Raw genomic sequence first — 22,903 nt, 5'->3', positions numbered from 1 at the left:
CGAATAGGGGGTCGCTTCATTCGAATATTCTGGGAAGAGAACAGCCGAGAGGTAAGAGTTGTTCCCATTGTTTAAACTCGAATTTAATTGATTGGATGAAGGAGTTGTTGTGAAGAGGGAGTGAAGGAGATCAGTGTGTCAAAGAAAGGATTGGTTGGGAAGTTGAAAGAAGAAGAAAAGAGAGGAACCAGTTTGTGCCTACCAATTGTTCGGTAAAATCCCCGAACCAACTCCCTAGACCAAACACTCCTCAAATTATCATGTCTCTGACTGCACTCCCACCCTGCAATTAAAACACAAAACAAAACACAATAAAAATTTTATATTTTTTTCTTTGTTTAGGTGAGAGGTTTATACTCGTCAGTGTACGAGTGCAGTTGTAGTCCAAATTTAAATTTATATTTTCTGAATGAGTCCAGGTCGTCCACTGAGAGATTTATTTATGGCAAAATAAAAAGAATGTCACACAAGCACACACGCATTTGGATAAATTGGCAACAAGGTTTTTTATGGTTTTTTAAACAACAGATACTAGGAAATAAATTAAGGCAGTAATTGAAATAAATACTTTAAGTGAGAATATAAAATTGGATAGTACTTGAGTTAAGACAATTTCAGTGCCAACCCGTTGATTCCCAAATTTTAGCATAAAAGATTAGCAACATTAATTTAATTTCAGATATGAGGGTTTGTTATTAAATGCAATTAGAGATGATGATAGTTGTAGGTTAAGCAATCCCCATACATGATATGCGGGATTCTAATTTAAGCAACCACCATAAATTCAATTGCAATTAATACACAAAACAACTAAATTAATCATCCGAGTTTGGGTATGATAGCGTTTCCAGTTCTAGTAACTCTCATACATGGCATGAAAGCTCTAAGTTAGGCTTACGCTCCAATCCAAACCTAGTGATTTCTCAATAATTAAGATACACTCATACTGAAATTTAAATTAATGTTACTTATTTAAAGCGCAGCTTTCTTTGGGAATCATTGGCGTTGGACATTGTCCTTGCCTTAACCCAAGATTAGATTTAGCTACTCATTTCCATTTAAAAGTTAATTGACATGAATTTAAACGACGTAATTTAAATAACAAAATTTAAATGACAAGAAATTTTAAAGGCATAAACTAACCGGCCATTTAGGCGGTGGATAATTAAATAACAAGAATTAAAATTGCAGAAATTTAAAGGCATAAACTAACCGTCCATTTAGGCGGTGAATAATTAAATGACAAGAATTAAAATTGCAGAAATTTAAAGGCACAAATTAACCGGCCATTTAGGCGGTGAATAATAAAGTAATAATAACTGACATAAGAATTTAAAAGAAGAAATGAAGGAAGTACGATCACAAGAGAGAATACTAAAGAAAAGGGGAAAGAACAAGAACAATTCTCAAAGAGAGAATTATAAGGAAACAACTAAACTTTGATTCAAGAATAATAATCACACTTACAAATGCAATCAAGTGATCTATTTATAGGCCACAAGATGCAATACAAACCACACAATTTCAATTATTCAACTAGACATAATTATATCTAATGAGCACTCACACACTTAAAGTTAAATGGATTTTAGCTATAATACACACCTAATATTAAATGGATTTTAGCTAAAATACATACCTAATAAAGCATTCATAAAGTTAAATGGATTTTAGCTATAATATCCACCTAATAGTTAAATGGATTTTAGCTAAAAAACACACCTAATAAAGCTCTCACATAAAAAATAAAAATAGATTTCTATAAATTGGTTTTTAATCTTCATTAGGATTAAAAATAATCCTTGGGCCTTCTCCAAATAATATCTTCCATGGGTTGCTCAAATTGGGTCTTAATTCTTCATGGGCTTGAATTCTTCATGGACTTTAATTTTTCATGGGCTTGATTTCTTCATGGACTTGAATTCTTCATGGGCTTGATTTTTCATGGGCTTGATTTCTTCATGGACTTGAATTCTTCATGGACTTTAAGTCTTCATGGGCTTGAATTCTTCATGCCTAAAAAAAAATAAAAATAATTTAATGTTATTAATAAATTATATATTATATATATGTATTACACATGGCACATATATATATATTATATTATATTATATATATATTACATGCATGCATATAATGATGTATATATATTATATATAATTTTATATGTTATTATTATTATTATTATTATTATTATTATTATTATTATTATTATTAAATTTTACTTTAAAATTTCATTTCATTCATTTTTAAATTTAAACTTGCATATAACCATAAAATATATATTAATATCTAATTTAAACTATTTTTAAGATCAAAAGAAGGGTATAATTATAACAAATTTTTTATAAAATTAACCACTAATCATACCCCCCAACTTAAACATTGCTAGTCCCTTAGCAATCAGATTATACACCTGCCAAACTTTATTCACAATAACTGTATGAATGTAAAAATTTCAAATTCGAAACCCAAATGCATAAAATTAAATAAATAATTTAGCATTCTAAATCAGATTTTTGGTTAAAGGTCATACAATCTCAGGAATGGAAATTAGGATAACCAACACACAGACTTACTCCCTCGAAGTTTTGACTTCAAATCTTACTATGGATTTTCTCTCCAATAAAAAGGATTCCTCAAGTGTACACACAAGGGGGTGCACCGTTATAAGAGTAATGTAGAACAAGTTCAAAATTCGGTGCCATCCCAAATACAAGGAACGTATTTTCATGAAAGAACAGGGAAATTGACATAGCTTCATGATTGGAATAATGCTCTAGACGAGTAACTTCTGAATTTAAACATGATTCCCTACTCCAAACTCGAATTCTGAGATCACATGATTTATAGCATAAAAAAGGACCAGACTGGGTGGTAATGGGGCTATAAGGTTAATACGGGTTGTCAAAGAAAAGGTAGAGTGTGCAAAGGGTGTGTCGGGATTTTTTTTTTAGCATTTATTTTGAAACAGTTATGCTGAATAACTAAGAGAATTTGTCCCCTTTTTTTCACTTTTTTTTTTCTTCTCTTTTTTTTTCTCTCTTTTTTTTTCTTTTTTTTTTCTTTTTAAATATGAAAATAGATAAACAGACTAATTCACAAAATCACACCAGGTTGGATAAAATTCATATGGTTATGGGTTAAACAAGGGTAACGAAAGAAGTTGTACTACAAATGGCTCAAATGGGCTAACAAGAGGTTGATTTAAAGAAAAAAATAGGCTCAAAATGAAAGAAATTGATCCCCCTATCATGCTTCTCAGTCATCTAATTCATAGTTTGAAACCAGTCAAATTCATCCGCTATCATACTAGACATTCAAAGCGAATTGATATTTTAAAGCCATTGAAAAGATAAGATAAACAAGAGAGCATATTTAGAGTAAGTGTTATTTCACTCAGAATTAACGGTTATTAGGCTCAAACACTTGCTTGGGTAATAGTCTCCACTTCTGTTGAGGGATCATACAATGTACTAATCAGCTAATTACTATTACCTTTGACTTTATGACCGATAACCAATTTCTAAATTTTGAATCCCTGATGAATGTAAATTACTTATTCTCATGCATAAACATTTTCAAATGAGAAATCAATGCATTCATGTTTCGTATTGCAAACTTAACCGGTTATCAGTGCATAACTTCAAAACTTTAGGAATAGCGTTATTTAAAACACAATTTTTTTTTTTAATAAGAGCAGATAAAGATAATCAATTCACACAAGACTACAAACTAGCAATAGCAAACTCACAGTTAAATATGAACCAAATAATTCATAACTAAACCTTACACCCCCCAACTTGAATTGTAGTAATAAATCAGGGTTGTTAGGAATACCTGTAACTCCACAAGTCCATAGATTTGCTGTGAACTGCTAAAACTTAAACAACAAATGAGCACACCATATATATATATATTTATATTTTCACACCAAAATAAAAATTTCACGCAAGTCATAAGATAAGCAAAATGCGTCTCAAGAGTACAAAAAGTACTCCTTACTTAGCCATCTTATCAAAGACTTTGCTAACAACATTCCACAGTTTTGTTTTGTTTTGTTTTTTTTTTTTTTTTTTTTTTTAAAGAACACAACCAAGAAAAATTCTGCAAGTTGTACAATAACTAGATGCGTCTCAAGAGTACAAAAAGTACTCCTTACTCAGCCATCTTAATAAAGAGCATTTCTCACAGTGATAAATCTAAATTAATCGGACCCCTTTGGCGCTTGTTACTAATTGCCTTAGACCAGTCTATCCGAGGCTCATGAGGATCGTACTGTGGAACATAAGCATGTAATTTCTCTAGCAGCTTATCAATGGTGGATGCAGAAATGAGAATCTTTCTTGCTGAACGAGAAATGAACTGTTGGTCCACAGCTTGATCAAGAAAAGAGAGTAACTCATCGAAAAAATGGTTAACATTTAAAAGTCCAATAGGTTTGGTATGGAGATTACTCTTGGCCCAGGAGATTATACAAAAGATTTCTTCAAGTGTTCCAAAACCTCCTGGTAAAGCAATGAAGGCATCTGACTGATAAATCTTACAAGCCATGCGCTCAGACATAGAAGTCGTTTCTATAAGTTGACCGCGTGTAATCCCAGAAATATGTGGTTCAGCTAAAGAGATTGGCATTATACCTACCACAGATGAATTTCCAAGATGTACAGCTTGTGAAACATAACCATTCAATCCACGACTTCCCCCTCCATATACCAAATTAATTTTTTTCTCTCCTAATTTTTTACCAAGTTCGCTCGCTGCAAGTGCGTAACAAATATCGCTCCCAAGTTGAGAGCCACAAAGTACACATATGGTATTGATTCGACGAACTAACTGGCCTTCCATGTTTGTTCCTTTTGTATGTCCTGAAAAGAAGTTTGGCGATCAAAAGTAGCTATACAACAATTCAACAAGAAATAAATACAAACAAAAATCATGCGTATGTATAAGTAGTTGTGATTGTGGCTCACATCTTCCTCTGGTTTTACGTCCAGAAACGGCTTAAACACTTTCTATGAAGTGAGGATAAGCTTCCCATCCAATTTTCTTATAGATTGGCAAACAGGGTCGTTTTTAGTCAGATTCCCAAGACTATAGCGTTGGTGGTCACTTCTGAACTGGGTCCATAAAGCAAGAAGTTCTCTTTGCACTATTCCACACGGATGCGTCTCAAGAGTCAATCGGATATCATCCAGAGACTCCTTACTCAGTCCATCCTTTATGAAACTAATTTTATCTTCTCGATTTATGGACGTAAACCCCACAGATTTGCATCGTGTGTTACAGGTCCATCGAGCACATTTGTAACAACCATTCACTCTTTTCGCTCTTCTTTTTTTCGCAAAACTACTCTTCCCTAAACCTGAAAAATGCTTAAAACTAGGTGAAGTTTCACCAGCTAATCGAACTTTTGCTTCAATTAGCCAACGAATATCTTCAGGGATGTTATTAAGCATCAACAACCTAAGTCTTTCACACCTAGCAACATAAATTTTTTTTCAAATCATTCTGCGGGAGAGATGGATAGTACTTGTGAATTTTTGAGAGATAAAGATCCATTTTTTTTTTTTTTTAACTATACTAAGAAAAAAGTAAAGAACTATAAACTTTACAAAAGGGATGAGAGTACCTGATCGGAGAATAACACAAAGGAGAGAAGACTGAGCTCGAGAAGGGTGGCTTGCCTTATACAGATATGGAGTCTCTTATAGAGCAATGACCATCACTATTTTACACTCGGCTCGAGGCATGCCATAATTACAGGGTTATGCTTGGCGTCTCTTTTTCAACGCTTGGTGCCTCATTTTTCAACATTTGGCAGTGTGCCTTATCCTTTATAGGGCAGTGTGATTGCACTGCCCAAGAAAAGATAGCTACCACCAGCGTCAATTCTGTCTCTCTCAATTCAAAATTTTTTTTTATTATTATTTTATTATTATTTTTTAATTTTTTTATTCTTATTCTTATTATTATTATTAATTATTATTTTTTTTTTATTTTTTTTTTTTAATAAATGTTTTGTTTTAGGGGCCCAATAAAATCATACATACCACACAAGACAATATTATCGAGTCTAACAAAATTATTTGCACAATAGATCAATTTCAAACACCAATAAAATCAAGTACACCTTACCCCCCAACTTAAATTGCGCATTGTCCTCAATCGACAATAAAAGGATAAAAGATAGGCATACCTGGTGGTCTTCAATGCATAAACTCGTACGCAAAAAAAATTTATTTAGACTGCACACAGAGAAACACTATTTGAATCAAAGTTAATTAAGTAATGCAGAAAATGAACAACTTATATATATAATTCTTTATTATTTTATTTTATTTTTATTTTATTTTATTTTTTTCTTTTTTTATTTAATTTTTTTTTATTTTTTTTTTATTTTTTTTTTCAGATCTATAAACATCCATTTAACCTAAATGGAAATGTGATCTTTTAACGTCAGATTCCCAGACGATAGGAAACTTTCCCTACTCATCAGATGATGATGGATCATCTAAATCCACAACTCCTTCATTCTCCTCAACACTACCCTGGTATGGTTTCAACCTATGACCATTGACTGTTAGAAGCTGTCCTGACTCCGGATTTTCTATCTCAAATGCCCCATATCCTGAGATGGACTTGATTACAAAGGGGCCGACCCATCGAGACTTCAATTTTCCTGGGAATAGATGCAATCGAGAATCATACAAGAGTACCCGTTGCCCTACCTGAAAGCTTTTTCGAATGATGTGCCGATCATGTAACTCTTTCATGCAAACCTTGGCCAATCGTGCATTTTCAAATGCTTCATTCCGAATTTCCTCAAGTTCATTCAATTGGAGCTTCCTGGATAAGCCTGCTTCAGTTAGACTCTTGTTGATCTTATGAATTACCCAATATGCTTTACGCTCAATTTCCACCGGCAGATGACAAGATTTACCGTATACTAGCCTATAGGGAGACATTCCCAAAATTGTTTTGTAAGCTGTCCTGTACGCCCAAAGGGCGTCTACTAGTCTTAAGGACCAATCCTTACGATTAGCAGCAACAGTCTTTTCCAATATGCGCTTAATCTCCCTATTAGCTAGCTCGGCTTGACCATTGGTTTGGGGATGGTATGGTGTTGCAACCTTATGCAGTACACCATATTTCTTCATTAATCCTGCCACAACTTTATTACAAAAATGGGAACCCCCATCACTGATGATTGCTCGTGGCATCCCAAATCGACTGAATATGTTTTCTTTCAAAAATTTCACGACAGTCCTATGGTCATTTGTTCTGGCCGGGATTGCTTCTACCCATTTGGACACATAGTCAATAGCAAGTAAGATATATTCATGACCAAATGAATTGACAAATGGGCCCATAAAATCCATACCCCAACAGTCAAAAACTTCTAACACTTGGATCGGATGTAATGGCATCATGTTTCTCCTTGACAGACTTCCTAACCTTTGACATCGATCGCAATTTGAATAGAACTTATACACATCCTTGAACAGTGTCGGCCAATAAAATCCACTCTGAAAAATTTTTGCAACTGTTTTCTTGACAGAAAAATGGCCTCCACATGCAAGAGTATGACTGAAATTGATGACACTTTGTTGCTCATGATCGGGTATGCATCTACGGATGATTTGGTCAGGACAATACTTGAAGAGGTAAGGCTCATCCCAAAAGAAGGTTCTGACTTTTCTGAAGAATTTATGCCTATCTTGCTTACTCCAATGGTCTGGGATCAGACCAGTTGCCAAGTAGTTCGCAATGTCGGCATACCAAGGGACAACAGATGATGCACGAATAACATTCACTTTAAACAGTTGCTCATCAGGGAAATTGTCATGAATTGGTTCATCAAATTGTGTGAGATCTTGACTTGGAATCCTTGACAAATGGTCAGCCACCACATTTTCTACTCCCTTGTTGTCTCTGATTTCAATGTTGAACTGTTGTAGGAGTAAGATCCATCGGAGCAGACGGGGTTTTGCATCTTGCTTTGTGAACAAATACTTCAGAGCAGCGTGATCAGTAAAAATGATCACTAGTGACCCTACGAGGTAAGATCGAAACTTGTCCAGGGCAAAGACAACTGCTAGTAACTCTTTCTCTGTAGTGGTGTAATTATTTTGTGCCTTATTAAGAGTTTTGCTAGCATAATATATCACATGAGGTTTCTTATCCTTCCTCTGCCCTAACACAGCTCCTACCGCGTAATCACTAGCATCGCACATAAGTTCAAACGGGAGGGACCAATCAGGGGACTGAATGATAGGTGCTGAAATGAGTGCATCTTTTAATTTATCAAAAGCATTTTGACAGGCAGGACTCCATTCAAACGGAACATCTTGAGACAACAAATGGCACAAGGGTCTTGTTATGGTGCTAAAGGAAGCAATGAATCTCCTATAAAACCCTGCATGTCCCAAAAAACTTCTGATGTCTTTCACATTCCTAGGGATGGGGAGTTTTTGAATTGTTTCAATTTTTGACCTGTCTACCTCCATCCCCCTAGATGAAACGATGTGCCCCAAGACTATGCCCTGTTTCACCATGAAGTGACATTTTTCCCAATTGAGTATCAGATTTGTTTCCTCACATCTTGCTAAAACCTTTTTCAGATTCTCCAAACAGGCCTCAAAGTTACTTCCATAAACAGAAAAGTCATCCATAAATACTTCAACAATCTGCTCAACCATTTCACTGAAAATGCTCATCATACACCTTTGAAAGGTGGCTGGAGCATTGCATAACCCAAATGGCATGCGCCTGTATGCAAATGTCCCAAATGGATATGTGAAAGTTGTCTTCTCTTGATCTTCTAGTGCAATTTCTATCTGATTGTACCCTGAGTAGCCATCTAAGAAACAATAGTAGGCTTGGCCTGCTATTCTCTCCAGAACTTGATCCAAGAAAGGCAAAGGAAAATGATCTTTCCTTGTCACAGAATTGAGCTTTCTATAATCAATGCACATACGCCATCCTGTCTGGATGCGCGTGGGAATCAGTTCATTGTTCTCATTTTTTACAACAGTGACTCCAGACTTTTTGGGTACTACCTGTGTTGGACTTACCCACTTAGAATTAGAGATTGGGTAAATTATTTCAGCATCCAATAGCTTAAGCACTTCTTTTCTAACAACTTCTTTCATGTTGGGATTTAATCTCCTTTGCATTTGCCTAACTGGTTTTGCTCCTTCTTCCAAGAATATCTTATGAGTACAGATTAAAGGGCTAATACCTTGCAAATCTGAAATGGTCCATCCTAATGACTTCCTGTGTGCTTTTAGAACTTCTATCAGTTGTTGCTCTTGCTGAGGTGTCAAACTTGAAGAGATCACCACTGGGAATGCTTCCCCTTCTCCTAGAAAGACATACTTCAAATCATTGGGCAATGGCTTTCTCTCAGGCGTGGACTGATGGCTATCAGGAGCCATGAGCTTATTGTCCAAGTTCCTTAATGGCTCTAAACCAGGCATCCATGTAGGCTTCTCACTTTATTTGCTTATGACTTTCACTTCTTTTATTTCTTCGAGATCTTGATTTCCTTCTTTGGGTCTTCTCATGAACTCTTCAAAACAGTCATTGGTCAGTGTTTGGATCAAGTCTACCTCCTCCACTTCACTCTCAGTGTCCTGATGTTTGGCTACCCTGAAGATATTCATTTCTACAGTCATGTTCCCAAAAGATAGTTTTAACACACCATTCCTACAGTTGATGATGGCATTTGATGTGGCAAGGAATGGTCGACCTAAGATGACTGGCACAGGAGGTTGAGGCCCCTGATGCGGCTGGGTGTCCAAAACGATGAAGTCCACTGGAAAGTAGAACTTATCGATTTGTACCAGAACATCCTCCACAATTCCTCGTGGAACTTTGATTGATCGATCAGCCAGCTGAAGGGTCACTCTAGTGGGTTTAAGCTCACCTAATCCCAACTGTTGATACACACTGTATGGCAACAAATTGACACTAGCTCCTAAATCTAAGAGTGCCCGATCAACCTTTTGACTTCTTATGATGCATGTAATGGTTGGACAGCCTGGATCTTTCTATTTGGGAGGAGTTTTCAATTGGAGAATGGCGCTGACTTGTTCAGTCAAGAATGCCTTTTCATGCACATTTGTTTTGCTTTTGACAGTACACAGATCTTTCAAAAACTTTGCATATGAAGGTGTTTGTTTGATTGCATCCAACAGCGGGATGTTGATTCTCACTTGCTTAAACACTTCATATATATCTGCATTTTGTTGCTCTTTTTTCAAATGATTCAACCTTTGTGGAAAAGGTGGTTTGGGCCTGTATTGAATTTCTTTCTCATCTTGTTTTTGTTTTTCATTTTTCTCATTTTTTTCATTTTTCTCATTTTTCTCATTTTTCTCATTTTTCTCATTTTTCTCATTTTTTTCATTTTTCTCATTTTTCTCATTTTTTTCATTTTTTTCCACGGTGGATTCATGATCTTTTGGTTCTTTTTCTTCATCAACATGTTGGTTTATCCTAGGATCAGTTAGTTTCTCAATTATTCTTCCACTTCTTAGGGCAGTCACTGCTTGCACTTGTTCATGAGTGTTGGTTTCACTATTTGAAGCTTCTACCTGGTTGGTTTGCCTAATTGGGTTAGGATTAGTTTGGAATGGAAACCTCCCGGGTTCTCTCACACTCAATGTTTGTGTTATCTTGGTCAACTGGCTCCTAATGTCTTCTATGGCTCTGTTTGTTTGGTCTTGATTTTTGACAAGCTGAGCAACCTGATTATTAATACTTGTTTGACTTTGGATGAACTGGTGCAAGGTATCTTCCAAAGATCTCCTATGAGGAGGTTGGTAAGTATTGGATGAAGAACCTTGATTTTGTTGGAAGGTATGTTGTTGTGTAGGGAAGGGAGGTTGAGAATGATTTCCAGAATCATTTCTCCAAGAAAAATTGGGGTGATTTCTATTATTGGGATGGTATGAATTGTAGTTCTGATTATTCCCATAATAGGCTCCACTCTGATTTTGATTTTGTCTCCCCTCAAAGTTGTGTGAATGATTGTTATTAGTCTGCCCATACAATACCTCCTTGAAAGCAGGTAGGGTAGGACATTCTTCAGTTGAATGATCTGTTGCATCACACACAGCACACTTTACTTCCACTTGATTAACAGATTGCACCTTTTTGGGTTGCATGTTTTCAACTTTCTTTGTTAAAGCAGTTAGTCTTGCATTTAAATCGTCACTCTCACTCAGTTGGTATCTCCCTCTAGGTTGTGGATTTTCTCTTGAATCAAGAGCAGATGTTGGACCAACTTCCCAGTTCCTTGTATTCTCAGCCAATGTGTCAAAGAAGTGGAAAGCTTCTTCTGGAGTCTTCTCATAGAATTCTCCATTGCACATTGTAGAAACTAGCATTTTCAATTGGGGAGTGAGTGAATCATGAAAGAAACTGACCACTCTCCATTGCTCAAAAGCATGGTGCGGACAAGTGTGAAGAAGGTCTTTAAACCTTTCTCACGCTTGCGCAAAATTCTCATTTGGTTTACAGGCAAAGTTCATGATTTGTCTTTGAAGAGTAGCAGTTCTGTTGGCAGGGAAGTACTTTTTTTAATAAAGTTGTTTGCATTTCTCTCCAAGTTCCTATAGATCTAGGTTGGAGAGTGCTTAACCATATTTTTGCCTTATCTTTCAGTGAGAATGGAAAGAGTTTTAATCTTATGACATCCTCATTTGCTGTATGGTCCATGCAAGTGCTACATACTTCCTCAAATTCTTTCATATGAGTATATGGATTTTCAGAATCCATGCCATGAAAAGTTGGCAACAATTGGATTGTGCCAGGTTTGAAGTTAAACCTATGATGATTGATGGGAAGAATAATGCATGAGGGGGTTGTCTGCCTAGGAGGATGAAGATACTCCCTAAGGGGTCTGATCATCTCCTTATCAATGGGATCAGGGTCACCGTGGTCACTACCACGTGCAGACATGTTCTGTGGAAGTGGCATGTTCTCATTGTGTTGAGACATGAGTGACTGATTTTCTACAGTTTTACCTGACCTAAGTATCATACACTATGCAAAAATAAAGTAAAAAGAAACAGAGTTACCGAATTTATCAGGAGATGCTTCTTCTTATATTTTTTTTTTCCTTTTTGTTTTTGCCTCAATCTCCCCGGCAACGGCGCCAAAATTTGACTGCACTCCCACCCTGCAATTAAAACACAAAACAAAACACAATAAAAATTTTATATTTTTTTCTTTGTTTAGGTGAGAGGTTTATACTCGTCAGTGTACGAGTGCAGTTGTAGTCCAAATTTAAATTTATATTTTCTGAATGAGTCCAGGTCGTCCACTGAGAGATTTATTTATGGCAAAATAAAAAGAATGTCACACAAGCACACACGCATTTGGATAAATTGGCAATAAGGTTTTTTATGGTTTTTTAAACAACAGATACTAGGAAATAAATTAAGGCAGTAATTGAAATAAATACTTTAAGTGAGAATATAAAATTGGATAGTACTTGAGTTAAGACAATTTCAGTGCCAACCCGTTGATTCCCAAATTTTAGCATAAAAGATTAGCAACATTAATTTAATTTCAGATATGAGGGTTTGTTATTAAATGCAATTAGAGATGATGATAGTTGTAGGTTAAGCAATCCCCATACATGATATGCGGGATTCTAATTTAAGCAACCACCATAAATTCAATTGCAATTAATACACAAAACAACTAAATTAATCATCCGGGTTTGGGTATGATAGCGTTTCCAGTTCTAGTAACTCTCATACATGGCATGAAAGCTCTAAGTTAGGCTTACGCTCCAATCCAAACCTAGTGATTTCTCAATAATTAAGATACACTCATACTGAAATTTAAATTAATGTTACTTATTTAAAGCGCAGCTTTCTTTGGGAATCATTGGCGTTGGACACTGTCCTTGCCTTAACCCAAGATTAGATTTAGCTACTCATTTCCATTTAAAAGTTAATTGACATGAATTTAAACGACGTAATTTAAATAACAAAATTTAAATGACAAGAAATTTTAAAGGCATAAACTAACCGGCCATTTAGGCGGTGGATAATTAAATAACAAGAATTAAATTGCAGAAATTTAAAGGCATAAACTAACCGTCCATTTAGGCGGTGAATAATTAAATGACAAGAATTAAAATTGCAGAAATTTAAAGGCACAAATTAACCGGCCATTTAGGCGGTGAATAATAAAGTAATAATAAATGACATAAGAATTTAAAAGAAGAAAGGAAGGAAGTAAAATCACAAGAGAGAATACTAAAGAAAAGGGGAAAGAACAAGAACAATTCTCAAAGAGAGAATTATAAGGAAACAACTAAACTTTGATTCAAGAATAATAATCACACTTACAAATGCAATCAAGTGATCTATTTATAGGCCACAAGATGCAATACAAACCACACAATTTCAATTATTCAACTAGACATAATTATATCTAATGGGCACTCACACACTTAATGTTAAATGAATTTTAGCTATAATATCCACCTAATAGTTAAATGGATTTTAGCTAAAAAAACACACCTAATAAAGCTCTCACATAAAAAATAAAAATAGATTTCTATAAATTGGTTTTTAATCTTCATTAGGATTAAAAATAATCCTTGGGCCTTCTCCAAATAATATCTTCCATGGGTTGCTCAAATTGGGTCTTAATTCTTCATGGACTTTAATTTTTCATGGGCTTGATTTCTTCATGGACTTGAATTCTTCATGGACTTTAAGTCTTCATGGGCTTGAATTCTTCATGCCTAAAAAATAAAATAAAAATAATTTAATGTTATTAATAAATTATATATTATATATATGTATTACACATGGCACATATATATATTATATTATATTATATATATATTACATGCATGCATATAATGATGTATATGTATTATATATAATTTTATATATTATTATTATTATTATAATTAAATTTTACTTTAAAATTTCATTTCATTCATTTTTAAATTTAAACTTGCATATAACCATAAAATATATATTAATATCTAATTTAAACTATTTTTAAGATAAAAAGAAGGGTATAATTATAACAAAATTTTTATAAAATTAACCACTAATCAGTCTCCAAAGCAAAAACGCCCCAAGGCCATAGGAGAAAGCTCTAGGGCCTCGAAGAGGCAGAAAGGAAAAGAACCCGCTACCACCCCAACCATTGATTTGAACCCTCCCTATTCCAATGTCAGGTTCGTTAGCCCCGCGGCTGAAAAGAATTATGTTGAGGGGTATGCTAAGAGGCCAGTACTTTGTGAGAGGGGAATTATGCTTGAACGATTTGAAGAGCCCCCGTGTGATTTGTTGTCATTGATTACTGCCAAAGGATGGCAAACTTGGGTTAGGTTTCAACACAAGGCCATAGTTCCCTTAGTCAAAGAATTTTACTCAAATATAACCAGTAACAGAGATGACTCGGGGAATAGGTGCTCGATCACTGAAGTGAGAAAGGTGAAAATAGAGTTGAAGCCCTCTGATATTGCTGAAACATTCCAAATCCCAAGAGAGGCATCACCAAGAGACATTGAGGAGGCAAGTGCAAACTTAGGAAAAGAAAACTTAGCTAGGTTGTTGACAGAGGCAGATGATGTTTTGTGGTTAACTCCTACCCTCCCAAAGAAGAATTTGTCTCCTAAATGCATCATCTTACATAGGCTTCTTTGTTCTCATTTCATGCCCCACGCATTCACTGGCAGTGTCTCGGTTAAGCAAGCCACATTCATGGGAAAGATGATCCTGGGAGTACACATAGACTTGGCCAAGCACATTTTTGATACCATCGACCTAGTGGCCAAGCATGCACATGGGGGCGGAGGACTACCCTTTGGAGGGTTGATTACCTATTTTGTACTAAGGCACGGGGTAAAAGAAAAGGCAACTTTTGAAGTCATCAAGCCAATGGATAGGATCAGCCCAGCATCTACACGAAGGAGCAGTGGGCAGTTAAAGAGGCTTGAAGCAACAACACTCGAGAAGAGAGAGGCATCAGGCAGGCAGGTTGAAGCACAAGAAGGACCAACTCAAGAACCGCCACTACATGAAGATCAGGAAGAGAGACAAGAGGAGGATCATGCTATCAGAGGCTTATATGAGATAGTCAAAGAAATGTACGAAAGGCAAGTGAAACATGAAGCCTTAGTAGAGCAATCACTGAAGAAGATCCAAGAGAGACAGGAAGCCATTTATGAGGATCTACATTGGAGGCAGAGAGTCATCTATTCAGGAATAATGACCATGAATGAACGTTACACTGCGATGGACAAGAGAGTAGGTCAGCTTCTGAGCACACCCATAGAAGAGCTTCCATAAAAGTCTTCAAAGGACAAGTTGGCCGATGCTGAGACATGCATACAGAAGACCATTGACATGTGGCGAGAGGAAGAGGGTGCACCTTCTACATCAGGGGCGCATCCGCAGCCTGAGCATGCAGCACCTTCTCACCCTACCATTCCATCTTCTACCTCTATTCCTCCTGCTGATCCTTCATCAAAGACCCCCTCTAGAAACTCCACTGAGGAGAACTCTACTTCTAACGATGCCACGGATGGCATTGAGTAGTCATAGGATTTGATGCTTCATATTTAATTTCTGTACCTATGAACTACAAAGTTTAATCACATTTTCATTTGTCAATAAAAATGACTTTGCTTACTCTATGCTTCAGATTATTGTGCTCGATGCTTTAGATTCACAACTGGTTACTTGAATGATAATCTTTTATTTGAGAACAGAACTGTATGAGCTTTAGAACCAGGACCAGGACTACTTAGGGTGCTTTATTTCTGTTCATTTGTTTGGATGGCATACAAAACATGTGAAATGATCAGCAAATTGCCCAAATTCTCAAATTAAGTGGAGATTTGTTACCAAAGTAAGTGTTAGAGCTTCATAACATTTTATTCTGAGTGAAATAACACCTATTCATGCAATAAAATATTTTGTTGATTCTCTTGTCTTTCAATAGCTTCAAAACAACATTTTGCCTTGAGTGTCTTTAATGATCGCGGCTAATTTTAACTGACTCTAAGCTTGAAACCAGTTGAATGAATAACGCTGATTTATGGAACATCATAGAGGGATCATTTTCCTACTACTTGAGCCAATCAACCTATTGTTTTGATCAGTTTCCACTTATAGCCCATTAAAACTCTTCATGACTAGTTGCATCATTCCCTCTGTCCAGGTCATAGCCTTGACATTTTTTTTATCCATTGATTAGGTCTCGGGAATTACTCAGTAGTTTACCAAAAAAAAAAAAAAAAAAGAAAATCGTCTGGGAATCTGACGTTAAAAGACCACTTTACCATTTAAGATAAATGGTTGTCTCTAGGTCTGGGACATTAAAAACACCCCCCGTAGCCATTGAGGGTGAAGCAATGGAAGCTTGCTCATTATCAGTTGGAATAGCAGTTAGATTCAGGTTCGGATACGACCAACTGAATTTAGGTGCCCTGATATGATTTCAGCTATTGATGCATGAATGCATCACATGTGCATTTTATTTTTTTTACTGTATCAAGTACCAAAAAAAAAAAAAAAATCTTCAATTTTTAGTGGAAAATTCCCGAGACCTAATAACTCTTTTGATTTCCATCATCCCCTTTGCTTTACCACATCACCATGTGGCCCCATTTCTTCCCAGAAAGATCCCTCTTGGTTCTATCAATCATGCAATTTCAGAATATAATTTCAAGAGTAAGGAGACTTGGTTAATTTTAAATGTTATTCATTGAGATGCTATTCTAATCATGAAGCTATGTCAGGTCCTTTCCTTCCTTAATAGCATTTTTGACGATTGATGATACCTCTTCGAACTTGATTTGCATCCACTCCAAATTGAGGTACATCCTTGAGAGCAACTTTGAGTGAACATTTTATTAAAGAGAAACATAACCAGTGAAGTTTGCAATCAAAGCTTAGAGAATTGAATGTAATATGCTGATTGATTTAACTAATATGCCCAAGACAAAAGTTCAAATAATAAACATTCCTTTGATTGTCCGAAGTCCCTATGCTACTGACCATACATTTTTGCTTCACATACGAGATTTGCACTGTCAATGAATTTGTGAATGTTGAAGCATTCGTGCATTTAATTTGATTGGTAAGGGACTAGCAATGTTTAAGTTGGGGGGTGTGATTGATGTTAAAAAAATGCAATATTTGTTATGTTTTTATTACCTCCTAATCCATTTGATCGACTTAAAATCTCCAGAATTGCTTGTTGTAGCCCAAAAGAAGGAAAAGAGATGAAAGAATGACTCATACTCTCCAAAAGCATGATTGAAAGAGGAATAAAAAGTTAAGAAATAAAGGTGTCCTAATGAAAGTCAAAGCCATTCGAATGAGTCTTCAAAGGTATTCAAATATGGAGCAAAACAGAAGAGAGCTGCTCAAACATTCGAATAAATCATTCAGACATTCGAATATGCAAGATATCGGGTATGTATTCAGATAAGCTTGGCCTAATTCGAATAAGAAGTAACAAAAATCAAGATCTCCAGATAAGATTGTGCATATTCGAATGAAATCCAAGTCATTCGAATGAGCCGAGCATGAGAAGAAATTCGGATGAGCACATCGTTTGGAAGCAGTGAAGACATATTCCAATAAAAGCCAAGTCATTCGAATGAGCCGAGCATGAGAAGAAATTCGGATGAGCACATCGTTTGGAAGCAGTGAAGACATATTCGAATGAAATCCAAGTCATTCGAATGAAGTTGAAGAAGAAAGGAAATCTATTCGAATGAAGGCTGAGTAATTCGAATGAGAAGCAACCCAAGGAATTCCATATTCGAATGCTTCCCAAGTCATCCGAATGCAATGAAGAAGTCAAGAGAAAAATTAGAAATTTATTCGAATAAAAGTACTGTTGCATTCGAATGACCGAGAAAATCGCCGTGTAAGGAATAGTAAAGCATGAAATTCATTCGAATAGGACTAAAATTCATTCGAATGAGCCAATCAGCCAAAAGAAACCCAGCAAGCATTCGAATATCTCTGCTAGTCATTCGAATGAGCAGCCGAACAAAAATTCTGACATGCGCAAATACACGCGGTGGCTCTAAGGTAAATTTAACCAACTTTTTGAACAACTTTTCAACAAATGGTCCCCACTTCCATGCGCCATAAGCTTAAAAAGGGACCAACATTCTTTGGAATAAGAAGTTGGCGAGGGCAGAAGATACTAAGAAAAACAACACAAAAAAGAAGAAGATCATTGGAAAGTGGAGAGTTTTTTTTCTTTTCCTTTTGTCTGTTCTCTTACTTTTGTTCTTGTCTGTATTTCTTTCTTTGCATATGGCACTTCAGTTACTCTAGTTGTTCTTGCTAATTCTGAGCTCTGTATTACAAGTCCATCTTAATTTCTGCTTCAAGTTGTAGTTCGTTTCAGTAATCAATACAGCAGTAGTTTACCAAGTTCTTATCTGTTGTCTCAGTTTATTTTCTTTACAAATCGTGTATTCATCTGTAGAGATTAGTTTTAGTCGTGCACTTCCTATGAAGATGTGTGGCTAATTCGATTCTTGGGTTAAGGCAAAGATGGTGCCCAGAGCCACTGATGAATCAATATAACAGAACTCCATATGTCAAAGTAACAAAAGCAAAAGCAGTTCGGGAAATGTTATTAACGAAAACCTCAGGCTTGGATTGGTTCGTACGCCTAACTTAGAGTCTCCATGCCATGTATGGGGGCTGCTTGACCTGGAAACGTTCTCATACCCAAGCCCCGAGCAATTATTTTGTCAAAACATTTTTTATACACTAATTTATGATTGCTTCTTACCTTAGAGTCTCCATGTCATGTATGGAGGTTGCTTGAGCAAAGAGTTATCATCATCTCAGTAAGTACATTTAATGGTTGAAAACCCAAGCTATTTGAGCTGCTAGTTACATCACAGAAAGCTATATGGTGAATCAGTTGGGTTTGGCACCAGATTTGTCTTGACCCAAGATCTCTCCATTTCCAGATTACAGTTATATCACATTTAGTTTTATCTCATTTTATTATTCCGTTAATCAAAAGAACTGGTGTGGTTATCTCCTTCCATGAGTAATCTCCCTGTGAGTCGACCCGGTCTTGCCCGAAAAAATTACATATAAATTTTCTGCTACAATCACACTCGTGCACTGGCGAGTCTAAACGCCTCATCCTATCTGTGAACATAATTAGTTGCTAAATCAGCTGAATTAGTGAAAGAAAAATACAAAAAGTGATAAATGCAGGGTGAGCGACGCAGCAACAAGTGACTTTCACCCATAGGTGTGTTCAACAACATCACCCCCGAGTGATCCTCACCCATAGGTGTGTTTAGCCAAATTACCCATGAATAACCCTCACCCATAGGTTTCTTCAGCCACATCACCCCCGAGTGACACTCACCCATGGGTGTCTCCACAAGTGACCTTCACTCATGGGTGTGTTCAGCCACATCACCCTCGAGTGACCCTCACCCATAAGTGTCGTAGGTCATCTCGAGTTAAACTTTGTCGTTTACGTGGTCTTCTCTTTCTTGCCTTTGTCATCCTTGCTTAGGCTTTCATCATGAGTCGTAGAAAGAATGTTGCACCCTTCCTCCTCTTGCTCCCAGTGTATACATATCTTTCGAAAAGCGATCCCATGTGAAAGAGAAGGAACTAGACAGGATCCAAACATGTTTTTGGATTTCTAACGACCATCATAGTAGGATCCTTATGCTAGGAGAGTGAGGTAGCACCCTATTAGGGGGGCATGGTTTTGGGGTCTACTTGGCCTCTTTCCAAGCGGGTCTTCATTTCTCTTTATCTAGCTTTGGCCACAAGTGACCCTCATCCATAGGTGTGTTCAGTTGCGCTACCTATGAGTGACCCTCACCCATAGGTGTCTTCAACGATATCACCCACGAGTGACTCTCACCCATAGGCGTCTTCAGCCACATCACCCTTGAGTGACCCTCACCCATAGATGTCTTCACAAGTGACCCTTACCATAGGTGTGTTAAGCCACATCACCCCCGAGTGACCCTCACCCATAGGTGTCTTAGGTCACCTTGAGTTCATCCATCTTAGGTTAAACTTCGTCATATACGCGGTCTTCTCCTTCTTGCCTTTGTCATCCTTGCTTAGGCGTTCATCTTGAGTCATAGAAATAACGTTACACCTCATCCTCCTACTCCTAGCATATACATATCTTTTGGAAAGCAATCCCGAGTGAAAGAAAGGGAACTAGAAAAGGAAGAAGGGGATTCTTTACGAGCTATTAATTCTCCACATTCTTTCATAATCCCTCTAGAGAAGTCTTCCCCTGAGGGTAGACCCTCAATATCGTAGAGATTATTTTTATTTACCAGTGTCAATGGCTAACATTTGCTTTAATTTTTTTGTTTTGTAGACATGCATCTTTTCAGGCAACGGACACTCAAAAGGCGTGGTGGGAGTTCACACCCACCAAGCGAAAAAGACCTTCACCCCCTTCCACCACCAATACTTGGGGATAAGCCCAGTGATCCATCACGCAGGCCTCTTCGAATGAAAAGGTTGGGAAGAGGTACCTCAACAATCCCTCCCAGCATTGAAGGCTCAACTTCGTCATCAAAAGTGCCCGTGTCAGACCCCTCTCCATTTGAGAACATCACCGGAGACCCTCCTATCACCTTTGGTTCTTGGAGAGGGGAGGCTTCTGGCTCCCATTCCTCCTTTAGCGACAACCTTCAACGAATCCAAGACGAGAGTCATCAGCCTTTTATCCCTTTTCGCAAGGATCGACGGAAGTTAAAGGGAGAGCTCCCGAGCTACCCTCCAATTCTACCTCCAATTGCCAATCCCCGTTTGAATACTGTGTATATCCCTAGCGACGTTCAGCTAAGAGGCGATCATTTCCAGCTCTATCCTGGGCTGATTGATACGGACTCCGTGAAGGACCCTGGGGTTGGTGCTCGCATGATATACACCTCTATGCTCCCCCAAGACGAGCATGAGTTCTTTGGAAATTGGCCCAGTGTTGCCAATGCACCCGAGCAAAAGATAATCGAGGTAAGCTGTCTTTGTTGCCTTCGCATCTTTGTCCATTCTATTACCATTGCCTATGTTTTTCTATCTAATGCCACACTTATATCTAGGGGGTGCAAGGATTGGTGATCTCAAATGCCATTGGAAGGGCATACCATGCTAGGACGGAGGCAGAGAAAAAAGAATGGATGGAGACACAGGTGAAATGGAAAAAGCGTGAGTCATCCCTTTAGGCAGACATCCGAAAAATGGGGCGAGAGGTTGATGACTTGTGCTCCAAGCTAATAGAGGCCTATGCCGACTCTTTGAGCATGCAAAGGGAGATTGAGGGACTTAACAAAACCAATGAGGCACTAGAAAATGAACTTAGAGAAGTGCAAAGGGCGCACGAGAACCTCTTGCAAGAACACACCTTGAGGGTGGATGATATTGTCCGCTATAAGAAGCAGATTAAGTCCCTCAAGGCCTGGCAAGAAGAGCAATTCTCCGCAGCTCAGGCAGAGGCAATAAAGGATTATCGCCTCTCAACAGACTGTTAGGAAAGGAAGATTCGCTATGGGGGTTGTTTCACAAAATATGGATTCTACCTTGCCTGCTCTTATCTAGAATCCCGATGTCCGGGGGAGCAATTTCCTGAACTGGTCTTTACACAGGAGGTTGAGGAATTTAAGGCCCCCGACTGGCGTGTGTATAATGATCCAGACCCTACGAACCCTGAGACTTACCTAAACTCAAATCTTGAAGATGATTTGGCTAATCTAACGGGTCCGTGGGAGCCGTATGCCTTTTCCTTAGGGGAAGTAGAAATGGTGGATGCCCCCTAGGGGACCGATGATAAAGGGAAAAGTGAAAATCCACCGACTGAAGCCGCTCCCCCCTTCCGGCTAAGAAGAAGGTGAAGTCCCGTCTGCCCTGGGCAGTGCTGCTCCTCCTTTCGACTCTACCAGGAGAATGCGCATAAGACATGCTCCTTTTATTTTTTCTTTACCTAAATGTAGTTTGAATTTTGGTCGTTCATTTTCTTTTTTAATGCACAACTTAGACTTCCATTTTTTTAATATAAATCTTAGACCTTTATTTCTCCATTCTATGGGGTGTTATTATTCATGGATGCTTGCATACAACACAGAAGTAGTCAAGACAAACTCTTCATAATGATTTTTCCACCGGGGGTATCCCCCTAACATTTGATTGAGATCTGTATTGCCTAACCATGGTGTGGACCACAGGTAGGCTCATGGTGGGCCCTTAATAGCTTCTTTAGTTTTGGTATCGTCAGGCTAAGCAACTTGGCTTGAGGGCAGGACGATTACTAATTTCATAGTCATCGGGCCAAGTAGGTTGTGTTTTTTGCAAGACGATCCAAAATTCATTACTGTACCAAGCATAGTGCATTGTAGGCGAGGCACTTTTTATATTACTTTCAGGCTTAGTAGAATGTCTTACTAACGGGATAATGAGTCAATTGTTATCGGGCCGAGCGAAATGCATTATTTGCGGGACACCAATATTTTGTTCTTTTACAGTCGTGCAAAAATTTTCTTATCGTTCCGTGGGGAGTGAGGCTCTTTATGAGGCGGGGACTCATGACCATTCGTCCCCTCTCCTTTTAGCTTGGAAGACAAAAATGAGAAACCAGTAAGCAAACACAAATATTTTTATGTGATTTAGCCAAATGTGAAAGACATAAATACATAGAAGTCAAGAATTCATGTAGCCGACCCCACATAGTGGGATAAAGGCTGGATATGTTGTTGTTGTTAGCCAAATGTGCCTACATCCATGATCTATTCTCAAGCTCATATCATTATTTTCTATCACCGTTCATACATTACATTTCATACTTTACATATTAGAAGGAGAGTACTATTTTAAATGATTTGTGT

This window comes from Diospyros lotus, chromosome 14 (assembly GCF_014633365.1).
Source record: "Diospyros lotus cultivar Yz01 chromosome 14, ASM1463336v1, whole genome shotgun sequence".
Lineage (NCBI taxonomy): Eukaryota > Viridiplantae > Streptophyta > Magnoliopsida > Ericales > Ebenaceae > Diospyros > Diospyros lotus.
This window is presented reverse-complemented; position numbering follows the sequence as displayed.